General features: G+C 40.1%; 3 pseudogenes; all 3 read right to left on the reverse strand.

Moving 5' to 3' along the window:
- Positions 1 to 3,357: 3,357 nt before the first annotated feature.
- LOC148015415 (thiol protease aleurain pseudogene) lies at positions 3,358 to 4,340 on the reverse strand (annotated as a pseudogene).
- Positions 4,341 to 5,613: 1,273 nt separating this feature from the next.
- Positions 5,614 to 6,425, reverse strand: LOC148015416 (cysteine proteinase 2 pseudogene; annotated as a pseudogene).
- A 1,278-nt stretch (positions 6,426 to 7,703) lies between these two features.
- LOC148015417 (cysteine proteinase 2 pseudogene) lies at positions 7,704 to 15,681 on the reverse strand (annotated as a pseudogene).
- Positions 15,682 to 16,396: the final 715 nt, after the last annotated feature.

Below are 16,396 nucleotides of genomic sequence, written 5' to 3' on the forward strand. Positions count from 1 at the left end.
CCAATACGAATCCTAGTGAATTCATCTTGCCACATGCAACGTACATATTGTCACAACTTTCAGCAATGGCTCCGTAACTCCATCAAAGTCTGCAAATCCACCGATAGAGAATCCCACTATCGAGTCTAAGGAGGGGGGTTGTGACTCGTCACAACCTGCCAAGCTTCAATGCCAACAACCCGCTGAACCCAAAGCAAAAGCCCATGAACACCAATTCAAATGGTCACCTAAACATCAAGCACCGCTTCTTAGGAGCAGACATCCACGCCCTCGCAAGGCTAAGGAAACACACTCAAAACCTAGGAGGCATAGAAGAAGCTACCGATATCGAAAAACGGTCAAGCGGTGATGGGTCCCAAAGACCTTATTGCAAGTGCACGGCTACTATGACGGTAACACTCGTATCTAGGTACCTAAAGCCAAGATGACCAAAGGCACTCCTCAAAATCCACCCTCAAACCTAACCACATGAAACATCCAGACAAGTCAGGCACACAGGCCATAAGAGAATCAGGCTGCTAAGTCCATAGAACCTCCAAAGCCGAGACCACCAATCTATCACCCAAAACCACAACTTGCTATTAACAAACTGCCCAAATCTAGTCCTGCTAGTGCCCCTCAGACCTCAAAAGCACCTAGTAGTGCAACACCCACAGCTCCAACCAATCCCATTGAACATGAGGCCAAGCCACAACCTTAGGAGCAAACCAAGCAACAACCATCAGCCTACTAAACTCTCTAGTTATATCAAACCTCAACCATCTACTTCTAGCCTTAGACCCTCTTATTGTTGGGAGACATGGATCTAGAGCAATGCTAGCTATGGCAGATGAAGATTATAAACATAAAACATAATTGAGATAAAGAATTGTAACTCAAGTGAATTAGGTTCCAAGATAGATTAGATTGGACACATAAACACAATCTTGAGTAACTCGAATTGAAAAGTATCATTCCATTGAAATGAGTTTTAAGTACATGCCTTTATAGCTTTTTGGATAGTACCACTTTTCCTCATCGTGCTCATGGGATTTTGGACATCTCTTCCTAGAGCATTCATCATTGCTTCTCTCTCATACAAAGCCACTTATGGGCAAGCCTTTATGGGAGTACATACAAGCATCATTTGCTATTCTCAACAGCCCCCCTCAAATGATGAGTCTACCCTTGCTGGCTTTTGCCCCCCCTGCATGCACACATGGACCATAAGTCTAGCTCTTTGGCAACCTAGTCAAGTTAAGGCTTGAAACTTTATATATTGGTAGGGTTTTTACATCCACTATGGGAAGCAGATTAAGATCCTCTTTAAAAAAAACATTTTTTTGGTTTACAGCAGTGCAAAATATTTTCTTCATCTTTTTTTTTGTTTTGTTGCTTCTTTGGCAACCTTTGATCTTCTTCATCTTTTTGGACTTCTTTATCTTCATGCTCCTTGGCTTTTGTTGTACTCCTTATCCCCTTTGTCAATATGTGGTATGAGCCTTTTACTCTAGTCTTATTGACACAATCTTTTGCCCAATGCTTTTGTGATGCATATACACAGGTACATTGCTTTGATGCTCCCCCAAAACCATTGTTGGATTTATTGTCACTAGATCTAAGCCATGTTCCTTCGAGAGCTTCCAAGCGTAAGTTCTACTAGTATTTTTGATAGCATATACCATGCATTTGATCACTGACAGTGTTCTGGGTCGCTGAAAAAGCTTTCATCGACAACATCATACACTTGAGCACCCACAGAGTCTCCATTGAACTCGCACACATCATATTCTATCTTATAAGGGTATGCTTAATGCTTCCTGTTCGTATGTGCAAAGGATGCAAATCAATGTGCCAATCGAGAGTCCCAAATGATGCTTGATATATCGACATCTTTCTTAGTCTCGAAGAGATGTTGGTTCCTCATAGTTGCGGAGACGAAACAACAGAAAAAAATAGTAGAAGGAGCATCCTGCAAAGAAGCTCCATTTTTGAGGCAGCCATCTCTCTGCTTTGAGGGAGTCTCCCATGGTTTCCTTTGCCAGGATGATCCATTCATGATTTGTCTGGACAATAAGGGCGTCTCCCTTCTTCTTGAGAAGCTAGTGGCCTTTGGTGGCACCGATAAGATGGGTCTTCACCACTCCTAGGACCATTGCAGTGGGAACAACATTTAGACAGTGGCCTTGATGTTTGATAATCCTCTATCTTCAAGATAGACAGTAAGTGGCTTCGAGAAGGGTCAATGAAGAAGGGAAGAGAAGAGACATGCTAATGCTTGCTTAAGCTTCTTGTGTGTTTCAAAGAAGATGGGAGGGGAGCTAGGTGGATTTTAAGTGAGGAGAAGGATACGAGATGGAGAATAGACCTAAGGTATGGATATGGAAAAGGCCTTAAGGTAGGTTCAACTCCTACTATCCATTCATAATAAAGCAGGGCTAAAGAAGGACTCTACTCTAATGAAGCTAGCCATAGCTCACCATGGCTCTAATACCATGTTGGGAAACAAGGATCTAGACCTATGCTAGCTATGGTGGATGAAGATTATAAGCATAAAATATAATTGAGATAAAGAATTGTAACTCAAGTGAATTAGGTTTCAAGATAGATTAGCTTGGACTCATAAACACAATCTTGAGTAACTCAAACTGAAAAGTACCATTCCATTCAAATGAGTTTCAAGTACATGCCTTTATAGCTTTTTGGATAGTACCACTTTTCCTCATCATGTTTTGGACATCTCTTTCTAGAGGATTCATCATTGCTTCTCTCTCGTACAAAGCCACTTATGGGCAAGCCTTTATGGAAGTACATACAAGCATCATTTGTTATTATCAACAACCCCCCTTAAATGATGAGTCTACCCTTGCTGGCTTTTGCCTCCCCTGCATGCAAACATGGACTAGGAGTCTAGCTCTTTGGAAGGCTAGTTAAGTTAAGGCTTGAAACTTTATATATTAGCAGGTTTTTTACATCCACTACGGGAAGCAGATTAAGATCCTCTATAAAAAAAAACATTTTTTTGGTTTGCAGCAGTGCAAAATATTTTCTTTATCTTTTTTTTTTTGGTTTTGTTGCTTCTTTGGCAACCTTTGATCTTCTTCATCTTGTTGGACTTCTTTATCTTCATGCTTCTTGGCTTTTGTTGTGTTTCTTATCCCCTTTGTCGATTTGTGGTACATGCCTTTTACTTTAGTCTTATTGACACAATCTTTTGCCCAATGCTTTTATGATGCATATACACAGGTACATTGCTTTGGCATTCTAGGTGTTTTGTTGTATTCAAGGTTTGCTATAAAAGCACTCCCAAAACCATTGTTGGATTTAGTCACCAGATCTAAGCATGCTCCTTTGAGAACTTCCAAGCGTCAGCTTCTACTAGTAATTTTGATAGCATATACCATGCATTTGATCTCGCTGACAATGTTCTGGGTCACTGAAAAAGCTTTCATCGACAACATCATACCCTTGAGCGCCCATTGAGTCTACATTGAACTGGCACACATCATCTTCTGTCTTATAAGGGTATGCTTCTTCGGTTTCGAAGACACCCGTGTACTTTACATACTCAAATTCATGAGAGGGAAAGCCTCCATTACATCTATAGTTGTTGTAATCTCCTGCACAATCTACTAGCTACTGCTCACAAAGCAGCACCATCTATCTAGTGGCTTGAGCATGTGCAACTTCCAAAGCACTAGTGGTACTAAATGTCCAGCATGAGCCACAATGCACTTGATTTTTTATAGGGCTCACAATGCCATCATCACGCCAATCTTTCCTTGTAGGAAGGTTAGTAGAGAAGCTCCTCAGGAGGTGGGTACCCTTGGTGGCTGAACAATTTTGTTGCCTAATTCTCAAGTAGGTGTTCCTAAACTCATCCCATGTAACATCAACAAATTGATTAACAACAAGAGCGTACGGGAGCTTCTTGATGTTGGTGGAATTGATAAGCTTAACATTGCAAATGAATGCAGAGAAGCGATGGCGGACCTCTATGGTGGTAGAGTAAAAATGCTTCCCGTTCCTGTGTGCAAAGGATGCGAATCCATGTGCCAATTGAGAGTCCCAAATGATGCTTGATATATCGATATCTTTCTTAGTCTCGAAGAGATGTTGGTTCCTCGTAGTTGCGGAGACAAAACAACAAAAAAAATAGTAGAAGGAGCACCCTGCAAAGAAGCTTCATATGTGAGGCAGCCATCTCTTTGCTTTGAGGGAGTCTCCCATGGTTTCCTTTGCTAGGATGATCCATTCAGGATATGCAGGAACTGGAAAATAAGGGCGTCGCTCTTCTTCTTGAGGAGCTAGTGGCCTTTGGTGGCACCGATCATACGGGCCTTCACCACTCCTAGGACCATTGTAGTGGGAACAACATTCAGACGGTGGCCTTGTCTGACATGTTTGATAATCCTCTATATTCAGGATAGACAGTAAGTGGCTTGGAGAAGGGTCAATGAAGAAGGGAAGAGAAAAGACTTGCTAATGCTTGCTTAAGCTTCTTGTGTGTTTCAAAGAAGATGGGAGGGGAGCTAGGTGGATTTTAAGTGAGGACAAGGATATGAGATGGAGAATAGACCTAAGGTATGGATATGGAAAAGGCCTTAAGGCAGGTTCAACTCCTACTATCCATTGATAATAAAACAGGGCTAAAAAAGGACTCTACTCTAATGAAGCTAGTCATAGCTCACCATGGCTCTGATACCATGTTGGGAAACAAGGATCTAGAGCTATGCTAGCTATGGCGGATGAAGATTTTAAACATAAAATATAATTGAGATAAAGAATTGTAACTCAAGTGAATCAGGTTCCAAGATAGATTAGCTTGGACTCATAAACACAAACTTGAGTAACTCAAACTAAAAAGTACCATTCCATTCAAATGAGTTTCAAGTACATGCCTTTATAGCTTTTTGGATAGTACCACTTTTCCTCATCGTGCTTATGGGATTTTGGACATCTCTTCCTAGAGCATTCAACATTGCTTCTCTCTCATACAAAGCCACTTACGGGAAAGCCTTTATGGGAGTACATACAAGCATCATTTGCTATTCTCAACAACCCCCCTCAAATGATGAGTCTACCCTTGCTGGCTTCTGCCCCCCCTGCATGCAAACATGGACCAGGAGTCTAGCTCTTTGGCAGCCTAGTCAAGTTAAGGCTTGAAACTTTATATATTGGTAGGGTTTTTACATCCACTATGGGAAGCAAATTAAGATCCTCTATAAAAAAAACATTTTTTTGGTTTGCAGCAGTGCAAAATATTTTCTTTATCTTTTTTTTTTTGGTTTTGTTGCTTCTTTGGAAACCTTTGATCTTCTTTGTCTTTTTGGACTTCTTTATCTTCATGCTTCTTGGCTTTTGTTGTGCTTCTTATCCCCTTTGTCGATATGTGGTATGTGCCTTTTATAGTAGTCTTATTGACACAATCTTTTTCCCAATGCTTTTATGATGCATATACATAGGTACGTTGCTTTGATGTTGTAGGTGTTTTCTTGTATTCAAGGTTTGCTGTAAAAGCACTCCCAAAACCATTGTTTGATTTATTGTCACTAGATCTAAGCCATGTTCCTTCGAGAACTTGAAAGCGTCAGCTTCTACTAATGTTTTTGATAGCATATACCATGCATTTGATCACTGATAGTGTTTTGGGTCGCTGAAAAAGCTTTCCTCGACAACATTATACACTTAAGCGCCCATTGAGTCTGCATTGAACTTGCACACATCATCTTCTGACTTATAAGGGTATGCTTCTTCGGTTTCGAAGACACCCGTGTGCTTAACATACTCAAATTCATGAGGGCAAGCCTTCATTACATCTATAGTTGTTGTAATTTCTTGCACAATCTACTAGCTACTGCTCACAAAGCAGCACCATCAATCTAGTGACTTGAGCATGTGCAACTTCCAGAGCACTAGTGGTATTGAATGTCCAACATGAGCCACAATGCACTTGATTTTTTATAGGGCTCACAATGCCATCATCACCCCAATCTTTCCTTGTAGGAAGGTCAGTAGAGAAGCTCCTCAGGAGGTGGGTACCCTTGGTGGCTGAACAATTTTGTTGCCTAGATTTCAAGTAGGTGTTCCTAAACTCGGCCCATGTAACATCAACAAATTGATTAACAGCGAGTGTATGGGAGCTTCTTGATGTTGGTGGAATTGATAAGCTTAACATTGCAAATGAATGCAGAGAAGCGATGGCGGACCTTTGCGGTGGTAGAGTTATAATGCTTCCCGTTCCTATGTGCAAAGGATGCAAATCGATGTGCCAATTGAGAGTCCCAAATGATGCTTGATATATCAATATCTTTCTTAGTCTCAAAGAGATGTTGGTTCCTCGTATTTGCGGAGACAAAACAACATAAAAAATACTAGAAGGAGCACCCTGCAAAGAAGCTCCATCGATGAGGTAGCCATCTCTCTGCTTTGAGGGAGTCTCCCATGGTTTCCTTTGCCAAGACGATCCATTCAAGATCTACAAGAATTGCACAGTAAGGGCGTTGCTCTTCTTTTTGAGGAGCTAGTGGCCTTTGGTGGCATTACTTAGACAAGCCTTCACCACTCCTAGGACCATTGCTGTGGGAACAACATTCAAACGGTGGCCTTGTCTGACATGTTTGATAATCATCTATCTTCAGGACAGACAATAAGTGGCTTGGAGAAGGGTCAACAAAGAAGGGAAGAGAAGAGACCTGCTAATGCTTGCTTAAGCTTCTTGTGTGTTTCAAAGAAGATGGGAGGGGAGCTAGGTGGATTTTAAGTGAGGAGAAGGATATGAGATGGAGAATAGGCCTAAGGTATGGATATGGCAAAGACCTTAAGGTAGGTTCAACTCCTACTATCCATTCATAATAAAACAGGGCTAAAAAAGGACTCTACTCTAATGAAGCTAGTCATAGCTCACCATGGCTCTAATACCATGTTGGGAAACAAGGATCTAGAGCAATGCTAGCTATGGCGGATGAAGATTATAAACATAAAACATAATTGATATAAAGAATTGTAACTCAAATGAATTAGGTTCCAAGATAGATTAGCTTGGACTCATAAACACAATCTTGAGTAACTCAAACTGAAAAGTACCATTCTATTCAAATGAGTTTCAAGTACATGCCTTTATAGCTTTTTGGATAGTACCACTTTTCCTCATCGTGCTTATGGGATTTTGGACATCTCTTCCTAGAGGATTCATCATTGCTTCTCTCTCATACAAAGCCACTTATGGGCAAGCCTTTATGGGAGCACATACAAGCATCATTTGCTATTCTCAACAGCCCTCCTCAAATGATGAGTCTACCCTTGCTGGCTTTTGCCCCCCTGCATGAAAACATGGACCAGGAGACTAGCTCCTTGGAAGCCTAGTCAAGTTAAGGCTTGAAACTTTATATATTGGTAGGGTTTTTACATCCACTAGGGAAGCAAATTAAGATCCTCTATTAAAAAAAACATTTTTTTGGTTTGCAGCAATGTAAAATATTTTCTTCATCTTTTTTTTTTGTTTTGTTTCTTCTTTGGCAACCTTTGATCTTCTTCGTCTTTTTGGACTTCTTTATCTTCATGCTCCTTGGCTTTTGTTGTACTCCTTAACCCCTTTGTCGATATGTGGTACGTGCCTTTTACTCTAGTCTTATTGACACAATCTTTTGCCCAATGTTTTTGTGATGCATATACGCAGGTGCATTGCTTTGACGTTGTAGGTGTTTTCTTGTATTCAAGTTCTACTATAAAAGCCCTTCCAAAACCATTGTTGGATTTATTTTCACCAGATCTAAGCCATGTTCCTTCAAGAACTTCCAAGCATCAGCTTCTACTAGTGTTTTTGATAGCATATACCATGCATTTGATTGCTGATAGTGTTCTGGGTCACTGAAAAATCTTTCATCGACAACATCATACACTTAAGTGCCCATTGAGTCTCCATTGAACTAGCACACATCATCTTCTCTCTTATAAGGGTATGCTTCTTCGATTTCCAAGCCACCAGTGTGCTTGACATACTCAAATGCCTGAGAGGGCAAGCCTCCATTACATCTATAGTTATTGTAATCTCTTGCACAATCTACTAGCTACTACCCTGATGCGCAGATCGGTCGCAGTATGCTCACGTAGTGAATCCCGGAAGGTCCCCAAGAACAATGAACTCTACCTTTTTGCACAAAAAACAATGTAAAGGCATGAACGACAAGAAGCAAGAGACCAATTGGGTTCAATCTCCCCCCATGCCTTGTGTGAGCGCTTCACAAAGCATGTATTTTATGTATATTTCCATCTTCATGCTCAATAATAGCCCAATTTACAAAAATATGACAAGCTTTTTAGCTTTTGAGTTTGCTTTCTACAAAAATAGGAAATAAAGCTAATGGATGGTGCCCATGGAATCTGGAACGCCCAATCTCAATGTCCAAATAGAAATAACATATCCGTGCGCACAGGCGCATACAAATAATAATCAATAATCAATGCCTCAATAGACATGACAAAATATAGGTGTGGCGCCTATCAAAATATAATCCAAAAGTCGAATACTCGCTAGACTCCAATGCTTTCCTCCGCCACTACTGCTATCTCTACACATCAACTGAAGTAGTCACAATCGTTAGTAAAATAATACAATTAAACCGACAAAAGTGAATACCTAGCAATCTTCAGCTACATAAATAAATCAACTCATTAGAAATAAATCCTAACCTTAATTTATTACGAGTGCGCACTCTAAACTCATAAACGGTTATTAATTTAATATGCATTTTGCGGAATCACCCGCTATGGAATCACCCACGTACACACTAAATTAATGAAACGCCCGAAAAGGACAGGTGTCCCCATCAACTTCTCGCACAAAGAATCCTCTTTGTGTATGAGCCCCGGTCATCTAAGTTTACGGAATCCACCGTAAAACCTCACGGAATCCACCATGGAATATGCCTCCTGGCATCATACCCCCGGGGTGGGATAGCAATTGACCTCAATTGCTATTAGCTCAATGTGGAGCTAATAGAGTGGGGAAAGCATTTAAGTCTCTAGTGTGCATCCATTGTGCTTCCTCTACAGGATGGTTCTTAAATTTTACTAGATATCTAGAATACCTTCGGCCAGTTCTAGTGGTCATGTAGTCAGTGTCTATGATGGCTTCTGGTTCAAGTATTTCAGTCTCTTCCTCTAATAAAGGTGGGTTTTCATAAACAGGGTGGACAGGTAATTGGCCTATAAATGGTCTCAATAAACTAATGTGAAATGTATTGTGAATTTTCCAATGAGATGGTAATTCTAACTTGAATGCATTATCATTAATCTTATGAATGATTCTAAATGGTCCATAGAATCTAGGAGCTAATTTGACAACTGGATGTCTATCTACACTTTGCAGTCTACGCTTTTCTATTCTGAGCCAAACATAATCATCAACTTTGAAATTCATGGCTTGTCTTTTCTTGTTGGCTTGTTTGGTATATGATTGTTGGGCTTTAGCAATCATATCCTTAACCTCATCAAAAATACTATAATGCATAGTAGCAATATCATCAGCACTCTGAATTCTATTAGACAAAGATGCAACAGGTGTAGATAATCTATATCCATAAATGACTTCAAAAGGTGCTTTCTTTGTAGATGTGTGTGGTGTATTGTTATATACAAACTGTAATAAATGCAAGTGAGTATCCCATCTCTAAGGTTTAGAGATAGTATATGCACGTAAAAGATCTAAAATGGTGCTGTTTGTGGCTTCTGTTTGTCCATTTGTTTCTGGATGAAATGCAGATGAGAAATCAATCTTTGTGCCTAGATTTGCAAACAGTGTTATCCAAAAATTGTTACAAAATCTAGAATCACGATCTGAAATGATAACTTTGGGCAATCCATGGTTAGTAAAAACAGTTTTCAAAAATAACTGTGCTGCTTGTGATGTTGTAAAGTTTTCTTACATGGAATGAAATATGCTTGCTTACTAAATCTATCTACAATTGTCCAAATCATGTCATGGTTAGATTTAGTATTTGGTAAACTAGTAATGAAATCCATAGAAATATGTTCCCAAGGTTTAGATGGAATAGACAAAGGCATTAATAATCCATACTGTTTACCATGATGTCTCTTTATTATTTGACAAATCAAACATTTAGAAACGAAATTAGATACATCTGCATCCATATGCGGCCAATAAAAATCTTCAGTTAATATGCGTAATGTAGATATGATACCTCTATGACCTTGATATGGGGGACAATGAATTTCATTCAAAACAAAAGATCGGAATGGAATAGTAACACACAGTCTCTTTTCAAAAAACATAAATCCATCATTATATGACAATGACTTAACAGGAATGAAATTATTGTGAATTAATTTTTGCCAATCAGAATGAAAAGTAATATCCTAGTGATATGTATCTTTCATAGCAATCAAAGAATCAAAAGATATGACAGAAATATTATGAATTGCAGGTCTTCTACTCAATGCATCAGCAACTACATTTTCTTTTCCAGGTTGGTATTGAATGATGGGATAAAAACTTTGAATGAAGGAAGCCCATTTGATATGACGGTCAGAAATTTGGGGTTGGCTAAGTAAATGTCTAATGCTTTGCTGGTCGGTCTTTATCATGAAATCTGAACCCATTAAGTAGTGTTTCCATTGTTTTAATGCTTGTACAACTGCTAATAGTTCTTTGTCATATGTGGAATATTTCAGCTCAGAGGGTTTCAGCTTAGAACTAGAATATGCTATTGGATGATTGTCTTGCATTAGTACAGCTCCTATTCTTGATCCGCTAGCATCGGTCACAACTAAAAAGAATGGTCTATTAAAGTCAGGCAATTGTAGAACAGGGGCATTGGTTAATGCACGTTTCAGTAAGTCAAAGGATTTCTGCTGAGTTTCAGTCCATTGATAAACAATTCCTTTCTTGAGAAGTTTTGTTAATGGTAAAGAAATTAATGAAAAATTACGTACAAACTTCCTATAGAAACTAGCAAGACCAAGGAATGAGCGTAACTCATGCACGTTTTTAGGAACAGGCCAATGCAATATTGCATCAATTTTCTTAGGATCAACTTTAATTCCTTATTTTGATACAATATGACCTAAATACTCAATTTCTGTCTTAAAGAATTCACTCTTTTCAGGATTTGCAAACAATTGATTTTCTTTCAGTAATTGAAAAACTAATGATAAATGCTCATAATGCTCTTTTTCACTTTGACTAAACACCAAAATATCATCAAAGAAAACAATCACACAATACTGATATTTCAGAAAGATACGGTTCATCATTCTACTGAAAGTGGCAGGTGCATTAGTCAATCCGAATGGCATGACTAAGAATTCGTAATAGCCAAATTGTGTTCTGAATGCAGTCTTAAATATGTCAGATTTATCTAGCCTCACCTGATGATATCCAGACTTAAGGTCAATTTTACTAAATATAGAAGATCCTTGCAGTTTGTCTATAAGGTCATAAACTCTAGGTATAGGATACCTATTCTTTACAGTGATCTTATTTAAAGCTCGGTAGTCAATACACATACAATAGGTATTATTCTTTTTCTTGACTAAAAGTACAGGTGTACCGAATGGAGAACTGCTAGGTCGAATTAAACCTCTATTTAGTAATTCTTCAACTTGACTCTGGATTTCTTTTTGCTCTATTTGATTGTGCCTATATGGTGCTTTGCAAGGTGGTTGTGTGCCAGGGATTAAATCAATCTTATGGTCTTCTGGACGTGAAGGAGGTAAACCTGGTGGTAGGTCTTCTGCAAAACAGTCCTTAAAATATGCAAGAAATTCCTTATGCCTAGGGTGCATATGATTTTCCTTTGCATGCAATTCATTCACCCAAATGAGATATGATTTAGTACTCTTGCGTAGTGCACGTTTTGCTTGTGTATGCGAAAGCAGTGGAAAAATGTAGATGCATGCATACCATATAATGTAATAGATTTTCCTTGAAAATTAATACTCATTGTGTGCATGGAATAATCTATATTTGGATTATGCTGGTGTCTCCAAGGCATTCCTAGAATAATGTCACTCGACTGTAATGGAACAACTAAGAAATTTCTTCTTTCAATATATGAACCAATTTGAATCTCTAAACCTTGTACTTCTTGTGTGCCATTGTACCTAGTGCCTAAAAATGTAGCTTTTATGCGATAATGCGTAGGTACAGTCTGTAATTTCAATTCCTTTACAAATTTTGCTGAAATAAAGTCATGAGTACTACCATCATCATGCAAGATAGTTCTTTCCTTTCCATGCACCAAACATTTCATAGTCAATAATGAATGTGGAGTAGGCATACCTGGTAAAGTGTCGAAAGTAGTAGTAGTATCATCCTCATCTTCAGTGAAATCAGGCATATCCTCATGCTCGTCTTCGTCCATGGCTCCAAGATAGTTGATATGTGCTGGTGGCTTCTTTGAATGACAATTTGTTGCGAGATGCCCAGGCTGGTGACACTTATAGCATACTATTGGTTTGTCTTTGGTTACATTATTTGCAATGGCTGGAAGTCTGGGTACATTTGGATTTTCTTGTGGAATAGGCTTAGGATTTGGATTGACATTGGATGGTAATGCAGGTGGTTTAGCCCAATTCTTGCGGAAAGATGGTGATGAGAAACGACCTGGATTAAACCTTCTAAAATTGGAATTGAATTGTTTAGATCCATAATTACCATTGGCTTGGAATTGCTCTGGTTGTCTATCTCTTCCGCGTAACTTATCTTCAGTGTCATGAGCTAGGGAGATGGCGTCTTCAAGGGTAGCAGGCTTGAACATGTTCACTTCAGCGTAGTAATGTCCAAGAAGTCCAGACATATACTTCCGCTTATGTGTCGTCTCTGGTACGTCTTCAAGCATGCGTAGCTGTAGGAGTGTATTCCAAAAACGCTCTGTATACTGTGGAATAGGCTCACGATCCCGTTGTTGAAGTAAATCCCATTGCTTGATAGCCTTCTCATGAAATTGCGGTGGAAGGAAATTCTGCATGAACTTCTTCTTAAAATCTTTCCAAGTAGCAGGACTTGCGTACTACAGTCCACCAAAGTGATGCTCTGTCTATCAAATGATTAGTAACACACTTGATTTTATCTTTTTCTGGGTAGGTTTCCTCATGGAAATAGTCATCAAACTGGCTAATGAATGATAAAACAGTCTTTCATTCTCGTATGCCATTGAAAGTGCAAAATTTGAAACTTCGTTTACTTATCTTGGATTCCTTGCGAATGGTTTGTGCTTCAAGAGTGGCGTCGATGGTATGTCGAATCAAATCTTCAGCTTGAGGTTCTTCTTTGTCGGTGGACGCTCTTTGTAATTTTGTCAATTGCGCTTGCAATGCTTGCCTAGCCCTTCGTTCTTCTTCCAATTGCAGCATGATTAGATCCAGCTTTTGTTCCATGGTAGGCTCAGGTAAGTCGTCTTCAGCCATAGGATCATCCATATGTAGGGTTGTCATCCTGTAAAACTCAATAAACCTTTCTCACTCAAAATCAAGTTAGCAGGATGAGCGTAGCTCAAATTCGGGGTTACAAGGTTATGTATTTTTGGGTATTTCTTTCTCAATTTTCAGAAAATCTACAATATTTCCGTCTTCGTTTGCTGAAAATACTTCAACGAACCTGTAGATAGGTAGAATACTTTGCCACGAACAACTTTCCAGTTCAAAATTTTTGCGCAGGAACAAGCCTTCTAGGAGTTTTGAGCACTAGTCAGTTTTGACTCCAGTTGACTATTCTGACTTGCAGAGTTGCAGACTTAGCCGACTTGTAGAGTTGCAGACTTGCAGAACTTAGGCCGACTTGATGAACTTGCAGGACTTGATTGCAGTCGACTTACAGAACTTGACTTCTAATGCGCAGGACCCGGAGTTTGGTGACTTTCTTGCCCTGTGTGACTTGCAGAGCTTAGCTTTGACTTAGGAGATTAAGCTTAAAAAGCTTAATGACTGAGTCGTCAGATTTCGTGGGGGGGGGGCCGTTTTGTGGACATCGCGAAAAACGCGGAAGGCTCCTGAGATACCACGACTAAAATTTTTGAAGCTTGAAGCTTTTTTTTAAAAGCTTCTAAGCTTAAGCTTAAGCCTTGTTGAAATAATTAACTTGGATATGAAGAAAGCTTATCTCTGGTTTTTCCACGACTTGATGAAGGAGATGGATGTGTGGTCCTCCGCCTGCACAGCCTGGTCCTTCGCGAACTGACAGTAGAAACAGGGGTTCTTGATCGCCAGAAGTCTGCCTGTATCGACGGTTCGCGACGAGATTGATTGTAGAGCCCGATCGTTCCTGGAGCTCCGCCTTCGCTCGAGATGGGTAGCGATTGGAAGCTCTTGATCTCAGCTCCGCTTTGATACCACTGATGCGCAGATCGGTCGCAATATGCTCACGTAGTGAATCCCGGAAGGTCCCCAAGAACAATGAACTCTACCTTTTTGCACAAAAAACAATGTAAAAGCATGAACGACAAGAAGCAAGAGACCAATTGGGTTCAAACTCCCCCCATGCCTTGTGTGAGCGCTTCACAAAGCATGTATTTTATGTATATTTCCATCTTCATGCTCAATAATAGCCCAATTTACAAAAATATGACAAGCTTTTTAGCTTTTGAGTTTGCTTTCTACAAAAATAGGAAATAAAGCTAATGGATGGTGCCCATGGAATCTGGCACGCCCAATCTCAATGTCCAAATAGAAATAACATATCCGTGCGCACAGGCGCATACAAATAATAATCAATAATCAATGCCTCAATAGACATGACAAAATATAGGCGTGGCGCCTATCAAAATATAATCCAAAAGTCGAATACTCGCTAGACTCCAATGCTTTCCTCCGCCACTGCTGCTATCTCTATACATCAACTGAAGCATTCACAATCGTTAGTAAAATAATACAATTAAACCGACAAAAGTGAATACCTAGCAGTCTTCAGCTACATAAATAAATCAACTCGTTAGAAATAAATCCTAACCTTAATTTATTACGAGTGCGCACTCTAAACTCATAAACGGTTATTAATTTAATATGCATTTTGCGGAATCACCCGCTATGGAATCACCCACGTACACACTAAATTAATGAAACGCCCGAAAAGGACACGCGTCCCCATCAACTTCTCGCACAAAGAATCCTCTTTGTGTATGAGCCCCGGTCATCTAAGTTTACGGAATCCACCGTAAAACCTCACGGAATCCACCGTGGAATATGCCTCCTGGCATCATACCCTGAAAGTAGCACCATCTATCTAGTGGCTTGAGCATGTGCAACTTCCAAAGCACTAGTGGTACTGAATGTCCAGCAGGAGCCACAATGCACTTGATTTTTAACAGGGCTCACAATCCCATTATCACGCCAATCTTTCCTTATAGGAAGGTCAGTAGAGAAGCTCCTCAGGAGGTGGGTACCCTTGGTGGCTGAACAATTTTGTTGCCCAGATCTCAAGTAGGTGTTCCTGAACTCGTCCCATGTAACATCAGCAAATTGATTGACAACGAGAGTGTATGGGAGCTTCTTGATGTTGGTGGAATTGATAAGCTTAACATTGCATACAAATGCAGAGAAGCAATCGCGGACCTCTGCGGTGGTAGAGCTATAATGCTTCTCATTCCTATGTGCAAAGGATGTGAATCGATGTGCCAATTGAGAGTCCCAAATGATGCTTGATATATCGACATCTTTCTTAGTCTCGAAGAGATGTTGGTTCCTCATAGTTGTGAAGATGAAACATCAGAAAAAATAGTAGAAGGAGCATCTTGCAAAGAAGCTCCATCTGTGAGGCAGGCATGTCTCTACTTTGAGGGAGTCTCCCATGGTTTCCTTTGCCAGGACAATCCATTCATGATTTGTCTAGACAATAAGGGCGTCACCCTTCTTCTTGAGGAGATAGTGGCCTTTGGTGGCATCGATCAAATGGGCCTTCACTAGTCCTAGGACCATTGCAGTGGGAACAACATTCAAACGATGGCCTTGTCTGCCATGTTTGATAATCCTCTATCTTTAGGATAGACCGTAAGTGGCTTGGAGAAAGGTCAATGAAGAAGGGAAGAGAAGAGACCTGCTAATGCTTGCTTTAGCTTCTTGTGTGTGTAACGTGTCCACTAGAATCCTCTAGGACACGTCTTGGCAGTCCATCGGAAGGCTGTCTAGAGAACTCCGCCCGGCACTCCCATGGAATGTTACGGGTTTTGTAATCTAGGTCTTTTCGCGTCTACCACGTAGCGGAAGTGTCCTGGCCGTTTCCCACTTAGGATCGACCGGAATTAAGGTTTTCTAGTTTGGTCATTAGCTAGCAGCAACTAGCGTCAGACCCGAGCGAACTACTTTACGCAGAAACGCCAGGTCCGAAGCGGATTCACGCTGCACTTGGTTCAAAGAGAATGGGAAACGAGAGGGATGCAAGGCTCGACCTCTCTGCCATAAGGCA

Source organism: Lygodium microphyllum, chromosome 24 (assembly GCF_053477565.2).
Source record: "Lygodium microphyllum isolate KBCC chromosome 24, Lygodium_microphyllum_v1.1.10, whole genome shotgun sequence".
Classification (NCBI taxonomy): Eukaryota; Viridiplantae; Streptophyta; class Polypodiopsida; order Schizaeales; family Lygodiaceae; genus Lygodium; species Lygodium microphyllum.